Source organism: Salmo salar, chromosome 09, assembly GCF_965601325.2.
Source record: "Salmo salar chromosome 09, fSalSal1, whole genome shotgun sequence".
NCBI classification, from domain to species: domain Eukaryota; kingdom Metazoa; phylum Chordata; class Actinopteri; order Salmoniformes; family Salmonidae; genus Salmo; species Salmo salar.
This window is the reverse complement of record NC_138299.1, coordinates 121,810,010-121,823,344: the sequence shown is the minus strand read 5'-3', so window position 1 is coordinate 121,823,344 and position 13,335 is coordinate 121,810,010.

The following is a 13,335-nucleotide window of genomic DNA, read 5'->3' as shown; positions in this document are numbered from 1 at the left end:
ATAGTTACTGTCTGTTAACATCAGTCCTGCTACAGCCTTTGCATCTGACCCATTGTAACGGCTGTCTTCGTCGTCAGATGAAACAGAGAAGTCATCGTCGGAAAAGGTGGACCAATACGCAGCGGAGGATGTGTTCATCATTAGAATTTTAATGAAAAGAGAACACTTTACAAAACTAAACAAAAACGACAGCCAAACAGTCCTGTCAGGAAAACCTCTAAACAGAAACAATTACCCACAAAACCCAACGGAAAAACATGCTCCTTATGTGTGACTCCCAATCAACAACAACGAACTTCAGCTGTGCCTGATTGGGAGCCACACACGGCCCAAAACAAAGAAATACAAAAAAACTAGAAAAAGAACATAGAACGCCCACCCAATGTAACACCCTGGCCTAACCAAAATAAAGAACAAAAAACCCCTCTCTATGGCCAGGGCGTTACACCCATTGAGATACGATTTCAGATAGGTAAACTTCTCTTTATGACACAGTGAAACATTGTTGTGAATAGCAGTCTCATACTTGCTCCAAAACTCCTGCCACATACTGAGATCTCCACAGAATCTTTCAATAATCAACATTGGTAGCCTTACTGATTGTCTCTGTGATCTGTTTGAGTTAGCATCATTCACACGTGCTGGTAGTGGATTGAGGTCCTGTTTTTTCTTTATCACACGTTGTGCATGGCTCTTGAACATGATAACGCGCTCTTTGTAATCCTCCGTGCATGCAATCTCCACCTCCAATCCGTCCAATGGCGTTAACTGTTCAATTCCACGATCAAGTTCAAACAAGCTGTCCTCCTTAGCTGATAGCAATTCCAACAATGTACTCAAGTGATCGGTATCTGGATTTGATTGGGTTATTTCCACGTCAATCTTATTCAAAATCCGTGCTGTGTCACCTCGAATGGTACCCTGCTTTCGTCTCGTTTTTTCTGCTTCATGCCAACGTTCCTCCTCAGCCATTTCAGCCGCTTCATCCCTATGATCTTCGTCGAAGCTCATACTTACATTTGACATTTTAGTCATTTAGCAGACGCTCTTATCCAGAGCGACTTACAGTAGTGAATCCATACATTTCATTTCATTTCATGCATTTTTTGCTGTGTTTCGGCACCAAAAATATTGAATAACTATATTCAAAGTAATGACCCGAGATGTCGGGTTGTGGAGTACAAGCTTCTTTTAGTAATAGTACTTGTTCACGTCACATTTAACAACTTTAGATTCTACAAACAATAAAATACATTTGCTAGCGAAAGTCAGGATAATCACTTGTACATAACTGGCGCGTTCTCCTTTTTTTCTACTACCTGTCACAAGGCATTCTGGTACTTGCAGTCAATAGCGTAATCCAATTCTAACCAATACAACATAAATATGTATGTAGTTCCCTCAATCTCCATCACACAAATTCAAATAAAATTACATATGTTAAGAAAATATCCTTAGATACAGCTCAACGAATTAACTGAACATTAACTCTATAGCCCATTTAAAAGTTACAATAACCATGATGTATTTCCATATCATTTTTGAATTATGTAAACTAAATAAACATATGTCTGTATAGGTCCATAAGGACCTTCTAAAGGTGTGGCATACACTACAATGTGTGTATTGTACACTGCAGATAGAAGGGTTTAGTTTGTTAAAAAGCTAAAGATCCAGAACATTCAGTACAATCAGTATAAAGAGGTCTCCAGAGGATGCTTCTGTTGAAGTAGTATAGTCATCAGTCTAGGAACAGTCACTGTCTACTGCCTGTTGCCTTCCACATGTCTCCGTCGCCCTTCCCCACTATCTCAGGGGACGACAAAGCTGGACCAGCTAAAGCCCAGCCAAGTGTTCTCAGTTAAGTGCTGTTAGTGTACCACCACAATACATCACAGACCATGGATAAAAAAAAAGAAAAGTTTGTTATGGAACACAAACAAATATGCTAGAACAAAATTCCAATAAGTTATAGGATGTTTTGATGATCTTGCTAGATATTATGGTCATTTGTAAGAATGTAATTTTTTTAAGAACTCACCAACATCATCTCCAGTCACATCCTTGAACACTCATTTTATATAGATCTGTGTCCTGACGGTACCTTTGACTTCTGACTTCTAGTTCTGGCCTGATTTAGTAGCTTGATCAAGTTTCCAATCCCCCATGACTCATTTCACCCCCAAGACACAATATTCTGTATTTCACTAAAAAGGTCCAGTAGCTTCAATCTGTCACTGTGGCAAAGACCCTGATATTATCTGCATTTAAACACACATGTAGGAATACTGACACAATAATTGATGATGTTGTGGTAGAAGCAAAACCATATATCTTGACTTTTCTCCCTCTGACTAAAGATATATGCAAACTTGTTGTGGTATCGATACTATTTAGTGATACTTGTCATTTCCCAGGTCACTGATCTCTGAAAAAGATGTTTGTGCATAGTTGTGTAAAGTATGTGTTAGCTATAATTCTGTGTCAAGGGAGTTTGAATCCAAATGACACCACTATTTGGAAAGAAACATTTGAAAATAAATATTTAGAAAAAATGTTGTAGTGGTACTTTGTCTGACATTATATTCACTAACCTTTTCAGAGTTGATTTTAGAACCTGTCTGAGATTTGAGGACATAGGGAAACTTTCATTTATTCTGGGGGCAGCACATGGGCATGAAAAGCGTCAGTTTCAGCTTTTCTGAGGGAGTGTTGTGGGCCCAAACAGAATGTTGTTTACATGGTTATACGTCTGCCATCTGTTGAGTCGACAAACACAATGCAGCGAGAGAGAGCTTTATCCTTCCATTCCATCAACTGCAGCCTCTAAACTTCAAGAACCTTGGATACCTGACAAAGTACAAATAACATAGCGGTAAAGGGGCTCTTTGGAAAGAGTGGGCTTGTGAATGCAATCATTCAACAATCAGTTATTAAGACTGGCTCTAGAAGGTATGACAAAGACACTGATAATATGGTTCCAACAGTTCAGCAAACCAATATTCTGTAGCCTAACTATACATTTTAGAGGCCACATTTCTTAAACTTCCTTTTATTTTACACTTCTCGGCACCTCAGTAAGCACAGGGCCCAAACTGAAGTCCAAGTTAGTTTATAAAGTCCCTGTTTCCTAATTTGTTAGTGTGCGGTGTCTCCCAAGGGATTTGAGCATGTCCTAGCAACAGGCACGCAGCATGACAGAGCAAGTGTATGTGCTATAGCTAGGGGAAATTCTCTGACACTGTTAGGGAAGCGAAGACAGTTTTCAAGGTTGGATAAATATAGTCCGGCATATTCACCAAATAATTAAACGTTCATTTTAAGCAGGTCTGCACTGTATCTGAAAGCAACAGACCTTTTTTTAACCTCTTAACAATTAAAGTAGTCCCTGGAAATGTTTCTAGCTAAATATTAAAGTATTGTTATGTGGTTTCCCACACTGAGCATTGACGTATTGCCTATTCATTAATCAGAGAAAGGATGAGACAGCAGAGAAAGAGGGATTATCTCTTCTTTGAGATTTCGTTTCAAAATAAGAAGTAGATCATGCATAAAATGTGAATGGTGTGTAGTCGCAAGAGCTTTGTGAAATGAACTTCTGCCCGGGTATAGTCTGCTGCAGAGGTGGTGGTGAAAAGAGAAAAAATGGATGCCGACAAATCAAATGAGTGCACTGTCGCCTTGAAACCAGGTGCAACGTTTTTAACTCCACCAGAATGCTATTATATTTGATCAATGATAGTGTTTTGTTACTACATTTCATGCGCACATTAAAAACAATCTATTCACACAAGCTTTTCAGGACTTCAGTTAGTGGATGGTGGGAACCAATCTAGACATGAAGGGGAGTATGTGGTATGTTTTGACAGATATGTCTACGTAGGGTAGGTCTGTGACTGTGGAATTAGGTATTCAGTACTCCTATTGCTGACTCATGACCCTTTGCTTCCTAATTTAGATTTCAGTCTGAGAAATTATAATAGCTATTAGTCTTCCATTTCTGTGGCCAACTGTCTCTGAAGATAATGGCATGCATCACATGAAGTGTTACCTTTGGCTAAAGCTTCAGCCAAGCTCTGGATTTCTATTCAAAGGCAACATCTGCTGTATGACAAAATTATTCCATTCTCCTCAAATCAACAAATGACAAAGGGGCAGGATACAAGACCAAATTAGTCTAGTTGTAGGCTCATTACAGGAGTTTCCAAGATGGCGTAGCAGTGCAGACGTGTTTTGTTTGTCCTCTCGTGTACTTTTGTATTTTTTGTCTTTTTTTGTATATATTTCAATTTTATTTTCAATCTCTTTTCCATTTTAATTCAATTATACCTTTCGGTAACATGCCTCACCCAATGTGATACGGAACCGCTATTATTTTAAATTTTTAGACCTTATAGCAAGAACCACCTAGCCATCAGACGCTAACCAGGTAATTAGCTACAAGCTATTTAGTCATTGTTAGCCACTGCTAGCGGCCTTTACCTTTTGCACAGATACCAGCCCTTTTTTTTAGCCTGGATAATACTCGCTAGCCTACCAGTATCGGACTGTCTCTCCACTACAACACCGGATTCCTGCCGTAATCCCAGGACCATTACTCCTGATCTTCACAGCTAGCTAGCACCCACCGAGTTACCTAGTACCGAAGCTATCCCTGAGGCCCACCTCCCAGCCTACTCAGTTGTTCACCCGGACTCCACCCAAACACGGCTAGAACCCACTACTCCACCGGATCCTCGCCGTAAGCTCTGGACCTTGGCACCAGATCACCACTGCTACCGAGTGGCTATAGGGGCTAATCCCCCTGCCCCGAAGCTAGCACCAGTTAGCCATGAGCCAGGCGCATCTCCCGGCGAGCAAACTAAGTTACTACAACTACAATACCTCTTTCACCATCTGGCTTGGATCCTTTGTCGACCCGGCGCCCCGCCGCACCACCACGACTGGTCTGCCGACGAATACTCCATCCGCTGTGCCTTCAACCGGCCTCCGTCGGACGTCGGAGCAGACGCTTCTACTAGCCCCGGGCTACTAACTTTAAACGCAGTGTCGCACGCGTGCTAGCATAGTAGCGACTACTCCGCGGCTTCCCTGTTCCATCTATTGCTGCCCACTGGACTCTATGATCACTTGGCTACATAGCTGATGCCTGCTGGACTGTCCATTAATCACAGTACTCCATTCTGTTTATTTTTTTGTTTATCTGTCGGCCCCAGCCGCGAACTCAGGCTCTGTGTGTAGTTAACCGACCCTCTCTGCCCAGTAATCGCCATTTTACCTGTTGTTGTTTTAGCTGATCAACTGTTGTTGTCTCACCCATTGTTGTCTAGCTAGCTCTCCCAATCAACACCTGTGATTACTTTATGCCTCGCTGTATGTCTCTCTCAAATGTCAATATGCCTTGTATACTGTTGTTTAGGTTAGTTATCATTGTTTTAGTTTACAATGGAGCCCCTAGTTCCACTCATCATACCTCTGATACCTCCTTTGTCCCACCTCCCACACATGCGGTGACCTCACCCATTATAACCAGCATGTCCAGAGATACAACCTCTCTTATCATCACTTAGTACCTGGGCTTAGCTCCGCTGTAACCACACCCCTGTCTGCACATTATGCCCTGAATCTATTCTACCACGCCCAGAAATCGGCTCCTTTTATTCTTTGTCCCCAGCGCTCTAGGCGACCAGTTTTCATAGCCTTTAGCTGTACCCTCATCCTACTCCTCCTCTGTTCCTCGGGTGATGTGGAGGTAAACTCAGGCCCTGCGTGAGGCCCTTTGTTGACTTCTGTAATCGAAAAAGCCTTGGTTTCATGCATGTCAACATCAGAAGCCTCCTCCCTAAGTTTGTTTTACTCACTGCTTTAGCACACTCCGCCAACCCTGATGTCCTTGCCGTGTCTGAATCCTGGCATAGGAAGGCCACCAAAAATTCTGAGATTTCCATACCCAACTACAACTTTTTCCGTCAAGATAGAACTGCCAAAGGGGGAGGAGTTGCAATCTACTGCAGCGATAGCCTGCAAAGTTCTGTCATACTTTCCAGGTCTATACCCAAACAGTTCGAACTTCTAATTTTAAAAATTAATCTCTCCAGAAATAAGTCTCTCACTGTTGCCGCCTGCTATCGACCCCCCTCCGCTCCCAGCTGTGCCCTGGACACCATTTGTGAATTGATCGCCCCCCCATCTAGCCTCAGAGTTTGTTCTGTTAGGTGACCTAAACTGGGATATGCTTAATTAACACCCCGGCAGTCCTACAATCTAAGCTAGATGCCCTCAATCTCACACAATTCATCAAGGAACCCACCAGGTACAACCCTAAATCCGTAAACATGGGCACCCTCATAGACATTATCCTGACCAACTTGCCCTCCAAATACACCTCCGCTGTTTTCAATCAGGATCTCAGCGATCACTGCCTCATTGCCTGTATCCGCTATGGGTCTGCGGTCAAACGACCACCCCTCATCACTGTCAAACACTCCCTAAAACACTTCTGCAAGCAGGCCTTTCTAATCGACCCGGCCCGGGTATCCTGGAAGGATATTGACCTCATCTATTCAGTCGAGGATGCCTGGTCATTCTTTGAAAGTAATTTCCTCACCATCTTAGATAAGCATGCCCCGTTCAAAAAATGCAGAACTAAGAACAGATATAGCCCTTGGTTCACTCCAGACCTGACTGCCCTTGACCAGCACAAAAACAACCTGTGGCGGACTGCAATAGCATCGAAAAGTCCCCGCGATATGCAACTGTTCAGGGAAGTCAGGAACCAATACACGCAGTCAGTCAGGAAAGCAAACGCTAGCTTTTTCATGCAGAAATTTGCATCCTGTAGCTCTAACTCCAAAAGGTTTTGGGACACTGTAAAGTCCATGGAGAACAAGAGCACCTCCTCCCAGCTGCCCACTGCACTGAGGCTAGGTAACACGGTCACCACCGATAAAACCATGATAATCGAAAATTTCAATAAGCATTTCTCAACGGCTGGCCATGCCTTCCTCCTGGCTACTCCAACCCCGGCCAACAGCTCCGCCACCCCCACAGCTACTCGCCCAAGCCTCCCCAGCTTCTCCTTCACCCAAATCCAGATAGCAGATGTTCTGAAAGAGCTGCAAAACCTGGACCCATACAAATCAGCTGGGATAGACAATCTGGACCCTCTCTTTCTAAAACTATCTACCGCCACTGTTGCAACTGCTATTACCAGCCTGTTCAACCTCTCTTTCGTATCGTCCGAGATCCCTAAAGATTGGAATGCTGCCGCGGTCATCCCCCTCTTCAAAGGGGGTGACACCCTAGACCCAAACTGTTACAGACCTATTTCCATCCTGCCCTGCCTATCTAAAGTCTTCGAAAGCCAAGTTAATAAACAGATCACTGACCATTTCGAATCCCACCGTACCTTCTCCGCTGTGCAATCCGGTTTCCGAGCTGGTCACGGGTGCACCTCAGCCATGCTCAAGGTACTAAACAATATCATAACCGCCATCGATAAAAGACAGTACTGTGCAGCCATCTTCATCGACCTGGCCAAGGCTTTCGACTCTGTCAATCACAGTATTCTTATCGGCAGACTCAATAGCTTTGGTTTTTCTAATGACTGCCTCGCCTGGTTCACCAACTACTTTGCAGACAGAGTTCAGTGTGTCAAATCGGAGGGCATGTTGTCCGGACCTCTGGCAGTCTCTATGGGGGTACCACAGGGTTCAATTCTCGGGCCGACTCTTTTCTCTGTATATATCAATGATGTCGCTCTTGCTGCGGGCAATTCCCTGAACCACCTCTATGCAGACGACACCATTCTGTATTCTTCTGGCCCTTCCTTGGACACTGTGCTAACAAACCTCCAAACGAGCTTCAATGCCATACAACACTCCTTCCATGGCCTCCAACTGCTCTTAAACGCTAGTAAAACCAAATGCATGCTTTTCAACCATTCGCTGTCCCCACCTGCCCGCCCGACTAGCATCACCACCCTGGACGGTTCCGACCCAGAATATGTGGACAACTATAAATACCTAGGTGTCTGGTTAGACTGTAAACTCTCCTTCCAGACTCATATTAAACATCTCCAATCCAAAATCAAATCTAGAATCGGCTTTCTATTTTGCAACAAAGCCTCCTTCACTCACGCCGCCAAACTTACCCTTGTAAAACTGATCCTCGACTTCAGCGATGTCATCTACAAAATAGCTTCCATTACTCTACTCAGCAAACTGGATGCAGTCTATCACAGTGCCATCTGTTTTGTTACCAAATCACCTTATACCACCCACCACTGCGACCTGTATGCTCTAGTCTGCTGGCCCTCGCTACATATTCGTCGCCAGACCCACTGGCTCCAGGTCATCTATAAGTCTATGCTAGGTAAAGCTCCGCCTTATCTCAGTTCACTGGTCACGATAACAACACCCACCCGTAGCACACGTTCCTGCAGGTATATCTCACTGATCATCCCCAAAGCCAACACCTCATTTGGCCACCTTTCCTTCCAGTTCTCTGCTGCCCATGATTGGAACGAATTTTAAAAATCGCTGAAGTTGGAGACTTTTATTTCCCTCACCAACTTTAAACATCAGCTACCTGATCTGCTAACCGATCGCTGCAGCTGTACATAGTCCGTCTGTAAATTGCCCACCCAATCTACCTACCTCATCCCCATACTGTTTTTATATTATTCACTTTTCTGCTCTTTTGCACACCAGAATTTCTACTTGCACATCATCATATGCTCATTTATCACTCCAGTGTTAATCTGCTAAATTGTAATTATTCGCTCCTATGGCCTATTTATTGCCTACCTCCTCATGCCTTTTGCACACACTGTATATAGACTTTCTTTTTTTTCTACTGTGTCATTGACTTGTTTATTGCGTTATTGGCTTGTTTATTGTTTACTCCATGTGTAACTCTGTGTTGTTGTCTGTGTCACACTGCTTTGCTTTATCTTGGCCAGGTCGCAGTTGTAAATGAGAACTTGTTCTCAACTTGCCTACCTGGTTAAATAAAGGTGAAATAAAATAAAAAAAATAAAAATGAAAAGGGACAACATAACCAAATGTACAGGTATTTTCATGTCACGACGTATGCTTTATTGTAGCAGTAAGATATTATGTTGTCAAGATGTATGTGCTTGTATGCCTTATTTTCAACCAAAAGCCACCGGAATCAACAAAACCACACTTCACATGTTAGGGTTGGTAGTTGTTTTGTGCCTGCTTGGTGCCTTTTTCCTCCTTCTATTCCCCAGAGGTAAAGAACAGTCGTTACTGAGTCCAATCACATGTGAGCTGCTCCCCATTATTACTGCCAAGACACAAGCACCTATTTATTTATGAGGCGTGAAGCACTTGCATGATGGGAATCAGACATCACCGTTCAAAATGATACTAGTCAGCAAGGTCGTAGCAATAGCCATTACCATGCACAAAGCCTCCTCAGGTGCTTTACGACATGCCCTTAAGGCAAGATTCCCATCAGTGATCTGTAAGAACAGCAAAAGTAGAGAGCATAGAGTTAAGAAAAAATGGATGCCGATCAAAAAGAACCCTGGATAGGCTCTAATTGGTCCTCCACTTAACTATCTGTAGTGGATTTTTAAGGAGATGAAAAGAATGTGAGGGCCAGAGCCCAAAATCCCATGGCTCAATTTTCTGAGATTTTAATCATAATCATTGACCATGAGCTGTGCAGTTTCATTGAAGGGTTTGAGTAATATGTGGGGTCCTGTACCACCCATATAGCATCCCCTTTTGCTAGATATGAAGTTGATGAGTCTTTGCTTATTTGAGAAAACCCTACGTCACTTTTCACTTTTTTCTGAAGAGGAGATGTGGACTTTGAAAGTCATGTATCTTGGCCTGAATTTGACTTTGCTGCTGTTTTAGGACGTTTAACAAAGGACAGCAGCCACCTCCCTCCAGTCATGTGGAATGGATCCAGATCAGTTTACACTTTCCTCAAAGATAAAGGGAGGTCAAAAAGAAGGGGGGGCAAAACAAATTGACACACATGAAAAACATAGCCTTGGATAGCCTTGGAAATGAAGCTTCTGAAGGTATTTGATCATATTCTTACTCTGGGCAAAATGCTAACTTTCAGTTCATAATTTATTAATTATAATTAGCCTAATTGTCTTGGGTGACCTTGATGATGTGCCAGTCGATAACAATGCTCTCTAATCACATTCATTTGCAACTAGTGGGGATTACGTATAAATATTCATTGTTTTGCATAGCTCACATCACTTACATAATGTAGGTATAACCTCAAGCTGTAGACAATATAACTTTCGGCGAAGTCTCCATTATATAATACCTCCTTTCCTGCTAGGTACAGTATGTGCGGTTGTTTTATGTTATGACAAAAAGTTTCTGCTGAATCACTCCATCATCTGGGGCCCAGGGCTACAGCCTACACACTGCAGTACTTAATTGAAAGCAATTGAAGCTTCTCAGTATAAAGAGCAAACCAATGTGCTGTGAAGTTTAGGACAAGTCAAGAAAAGAGAAAGACATACAGTTGAAGTCGAAAGTTTACATACACCTTAGCCAAATACATTTAAACTCAGTTTTTCCACAAATCCTGACATTTAATCCTAGTTCTTAAATTCCCTGTTTTAGGTCAGTTAGGATCAACACTTTATTTTAATAATGTGAAATGTCAGATTAATAATAGAAAGAATGATTTATTTTGGCTTTTATTTCTTTCATCACATTCCTAGTGGGTCAGAAGTTTACATACACTCAATTAGTATTTGATAGCATTGCCTTAAAATTGTTTAACTTGGGTCAAACATCGTTTAAGGTTGCCTTCCACAAGCTTCCCACAATAAGTTGGGTGAATTTTGGCCCATTCCTCCTGACAGAGCTGGTGTAACTGAGTCAGGTTTGTAGGCCTCCTTGCTCGCACACACTTTTTCAGTTCTGCACACACATTTTATATAGGATTGAGGTCAGGGCTTTGTGATGGCCACTCCAATACCTTGACTTTGTTGTCCTTAAGCCATTTTGCCACAACTTTGGAAGAATGCTTGGGGTCATTGTCCATTTGGAAGACCCATTTGCGACCAAGCTTTAACTTCCTGACCGATGTCTTGAAATGTGGCTTCAATATATCCACATAATTTTCCTCGTCATGATGATGACATCTATTTTGTGAAGTGCACCAGTACCTCCTGCAGCAAAGCGCCGCCACAACATGATGCTGCCACGCCTGTGCTTCACGATTGGGATGGTGTTCTTCTGCTCCCCCTTTTTCCTCCAAACATAACAATGGTCATTATGGCCAAACAGTCCTATTTCTGAATTGTGATACAGTGAATTATAAGTGAAATAATCTGTCTGCAAACAATTGCTGGAAAAATGACTTGTGTCATACACAAAGTAGATGCCAAAACTATAGTTTGTTAACAAGAAATTTGTGGAGTGGTTGAAAAACGAGTTTTATTGACTCCAACCTAAGTGTTTTTAAACTTCAAACTTCAACTGTATATGTTATAGTGGAGATTATGCTTTTAACCCCCATTACTTAGGTGTCTGGCTACTGCGTGGTTTTGGGATAATTTTCCATATTTCATCTCATTTCATCTCATTTTATTAATATGATTGTCCCTGAGCCATTTTCATTTACTGCCTCACAACTGATTCTTATTTCTTGGAATTTTTTTAGACAATGAATTATATTGTGAATTGCTGGTTAAGACACACAATATAATTTTGCAGCGACAGGGATTGGAGGTGCCACTTGAGAAGATGCATACATGTGTATTAGGAAATAACCTCAGTTGGTATATTTGCATAGGATCATCATGCAAACTGTTTTGGAACCTGTCACTGAACGGAAGTTACATAGTGACAAAAACTATGTTGTATAGTCAGTCACATACCCAAGGCATTATCGCCAATAACTCCATCTAAACCCTAGGTTAAACCAGTTTGTCAACAACAAGAGTAACAAGTATGTTAAATTCCAATATGAAGACTGCCTGGGAGTGCAACCTATTGCTGTGGATCCCCTCGGTCTTCCACTTTGTCCTACATTTCTCGGTATGCAGAGGATCCCGTGCTGTTACCCCCGGGATAGAGAGAGAGAGCTCCATTATTAGGCTAGACATGCCAATAGACTGACTGCATAACACACACAGACAATAATGAAACACCAGCTACTTGGAGAAATTACGGGCAAATCAGTGTTTAATTCAAGGATTGATAAATAAGGTTTGCGCAGCAAGCTTGGAAATAGAGTGGCATATAAATTAGCTTTCTAAATAACCTTTTATTAGTTCTTACCGGCACTTCTTTTGTCAGTCGGCATAACAATCAGGAGAAAAACTCACCAGAAAATGACATGAAGGCTGTGAGGCTTGGAATACCAATGTAACGATGCAGACAGATAAACATCACCCTGAATCTCAATTATCATGCAATGTGGCCTATGTTATACCCATTTGGTAGGGATACACACAAATATTACTACACTGTCTTTGAGCTATAGAACTGTAAACGCTATGTCTATACTTCTTTGTTACTGCTGGATTTGCTCTGTCCCATCAGTGTGTGTGTGTGTGTGTGTGTGTGTGTGTGCATACGTCTCTGTGGTCTGTAGTGGCTTGCTGAAATTTAATGGGATAGTTCACCCAAATTACAACATTACACATTTGTTTCCTTACCCTGTAAGCAGTCTATTGACAAGGTATGACAGCAATCCTTGATTTGGTTTAGTTTCACTTTCAACGTTTCCACATGCTAACATTTAAGCATCTGTGGCACAAATCCCATTCATCCCATAGGCCTGAAATCCCATAGGCCTGAAATTAGCATTTTTCACAAAGCATGTCCAAATCATCCAAAAGTATCTAAAATTGATTGTAAAGCTCAACAGAGTCACTTACAGATTATTTTAACATAATTTGAACATGGGATTTGTGCTACAAATGATAAAACGTTAGCATGTGGAAACAGTGTCATGGAAACTAAACCAAAGGATGGATTGCTGTCATACCTTGTCCTTAGGCTTCTTACAGAGTAAGGAAACCTACAGTATATGTAATTTTTCAATTTGGGTGAACAACCCTTTTAAGAGGGGTGAAAGAGACAGTTGGCACTCCGGTTGCCCTACTTGTGCTAGCCCTCCATTTAATTATTCTTTAATCAAATGCAAAGAAGATAATTGAATCAATCCGTCAAAAGCACATCGCTTCACCGCGCCTAATCACGCGGATCCTTAGACCAAACCCAAAACGTGCTAGGATGGAGGAGCAGCCTGAAGAACCATTCTTTTCCAAAGGACCGATAATGTATCCAGTCTGATTTCAGGAAAACACAGTGA